Source organism: Pipistrellus kuhlii, unplaced genomic scaffold (assembly GCF_014108245.1).
Source record: "Pipistrellus kuhlii isolate mPipKuh1 unplaced genomic scaffold, mPipKuh1.p scaffold_m20_p_23, whole genome shotgun sequence".
In the NCBI taxonomy this organism is placed as follows: domain Eukaryota; kingdom Metazoa; phylum Chordata; class Mammalia; order Chiroptera; family Vespertilionidae; genus Pipistrellus; species Pipistrellus kuhlii.
Genome location: NW_023425522.1, coordinates 4,305,029 through 4,307,832, shown reverse-complemented (window position 1 = coordinate 4,307,832; position 2,804 = coordinate 4,305,029).

The following is a 2,804-nucleotide window of genomic DNA, read 5'->3' as shown; positions in this document are numbered from 1 at the left end:
GGATCCAGCAAAACTCAGGGTTTCGGCATTTGCCTGGGAACCATCACCGTTCACTCTGAGAAGTCAGGCCGTGCTCTCTCTGTACCCCAACCTCTGTCCTCTCCTGTCAGCTCTGCTGCCTGTGACCATGAAGCAGAGCTTCTCATATCCAGGGGAGTGTAGAGGTCGTCCTTGATTAATGGTCCTCCAGCCGGGGCTTGACATGCAGTCAGTGACAGGGACAGAGGCAGGGAGCCCCCTGCAGCCTGAGGGTCAGGACAGGGGAGTGAGCTCACTGCAGCCTGAGGGGACAGGACAGGGGGAGTGAGCTCACTGCAGCCTGAGGGTCAGGACAGGGGAGTGAGCTCACTGCAGCCTGAGGGTCAGGACAGGGGAGTGAGCTCCCTGCAGCCTGAGGGTCAGGACAGGGGCAGTGAGCTCACTGCAGCCTGAGGGTCAGGACAGGGGAGTGAGCTCACTGCAGCCTGAGGGTCAGGACAGGGGAGTGAGCTCCCTGCAGCCTGAGGGTCAAGACAGGGGAGTGAGCTCACTGCAGCCTGAGGGGACAGGACAGGGGCAGTGAGCTCCCTGCAGCCTGAGGGTCAGGACAGGGGAGTGAGCTCACTGCAGCCTGAGGGTCAGGACAGGGGAGTGAGCTCCCTGCAGCCTGAGGGTCAGGACAGGGGAGTGAGCTCACTGCAGCCTGAGGGGACAGGACAGGGGGAGTGAGCTCACTATAGCCTGAGGGTCAGGACAGGGGAGTGAGCTCACTGCAGCCTGAGGGGACAGGACAGGGGGGGTGAGCTCACTATAGCCTGAGGGTCAGGACAGGGGAGTGAGCTCACTGCAGCCTGAGGGGACAGGACAGGGGCAGTGAGCTCACTGCAGCCTGAGGGTCAGGACAGGGGAGTGAGCTCACTGCAGCCTGAGGGGACAGGACAGGGGCAGTGAGCTCACTGCAGCCTGAGGGTCAGGACAGGGGCAGTGAGCTCACTGCAGCCTGAGGGTCAGGACAGGGGCAGTGAGCTCACTGCAGCCTGAGGGTCAGGACAGGGGGAGTGAGCTCACTGCAGCCTGAGGGTCAGGACAGGGGCAGTGAGCTCACTGCAGCCTGAGGGGACAGGACAGGGGGAGTGAGCTCACTGCAGCCTGAGGGTCAGGACAGGGGAGTGAGCTCACTGCAGCCTGAGGGTCAGGACAGGGGCAGTGAGCTCACTGCAGCCTGAGGGGACAGGACAGATGCTGAGCTCATGTGTGCCCGGGAGCAGCTGGCAGCCTCACTGGAACACCAGGCCCACTGGCTTCTGTATGTCCACGCAGCTTCCCTGTACAGGGCGGGTGGAGGCTCTTGACGGAGATTCTGGCTGGCACAGCCTGAAGCATTCACTGTCTGGTACTCTGGGCAAGACTCCGCTTCCAGATGCAGACACACAGCTCTCACAGGGTGTCCAACAACTCCCCCACCCCCCACAGCCTGTTTGTAATAACAGAAATCCAGGAACAACACAGATGTTTATCAACATGGGAATGCTCAAATACAATGTGGTGTGTTCATGCTCTGGAATACATTCCTGGACATAAAAATGAGAGAACTAGAGTTGAATGTATCAACATATCCATAAATCCTCTACACACATGTTCCATATGACACATTTATTTATAATACATTTCCATAAAACCAAAACATTGTTTACCCATTTATAAGTGCACATAGCTTGTCCATGGGTCCATGCATGTGTGTGTGTGTGTGTGTGTGTGTGTGTGTGTGTAATTTCCTTTGTAGAGGATAAGGAGCAGCACTGGAAATGGGAACAAAAAAATACTCTATATGCAATGTTTTATTTTTATTTTTAAATATATTTTATTGATTTTTTTTACAGAAAGGAAGAGAGAGGGATAGAAAGTTAGAAACTTTCCCACAGCGAAGGCTTTGACCACGGGCCCCCAGTGCTCGCATCTCAGAGATTGACTTTGCCAGTGGTTTGCATTTGATCAATTGCCCCTGTGTTTAGGAACCAGCCCTGGAAACCCCAGATCTCCTGTGATAACTCCTGAGGACCACCGGGGAAAACTGTGCTGCCATTCTCTTCATTGTCAGGAGTGTCTGTGGGGCAAAGCAGTCATCCCAGCTAAATTACTCTGTGAGAACTCTCCGGAGGCCAGGTAGGATCTGCACATTTGCAGAGCTGTTGACTGCTTTTAGCACCACTGAGATAGAAATGATGTCAGCATAGGCTGGCACATGAAAAATAGGAAGCACTGCCTTTTTAGCTTGACCTGGCTTGGCTTAGTGCCCCATTGGCCTGAAGACTGAAGGGTCTCCAGTCAGAACTTTTTTAAAACGCCACGGGACGCAGGACAAATTGTTAAAAATTGGGACTGTCCGACCAAAAGCGGGACATCTGGTCACCTTAGATTAAGGGCGTGTGCAGGAGGCAACCGATAGATGTGTCTCTCTCACATTGAAGTTTCTCTTTCTCTGTCTCTCCCTTCCACTCTCTTAAAAAAAAAAAATCAATGGAAGAAATATCCTAGGATGAAGATAAACCAAAAAGAAAAAAAGAAAAAGGCTTTTTAAATCAAGATTTGGGAAATCCCATCTTTTCAAAAAATAAAAATAAAAAACGTAAGTATAGCATCCTGGCTGGCATTTCTAAGTGGTTAGAGCTTTGTTCTGTCCACTGAAGGATCTCGGGTTCAATTCTGATCAGGGCAAGGACCCAGGTTGTGGGTTCAATCCCTGGTCAGGGAATTAATTGATGCAACCGGGGAGGCAACTGGTAGATGTTTCTTTTCTCTTCCTCTCCCTTCCTGTCTTTCTAGAA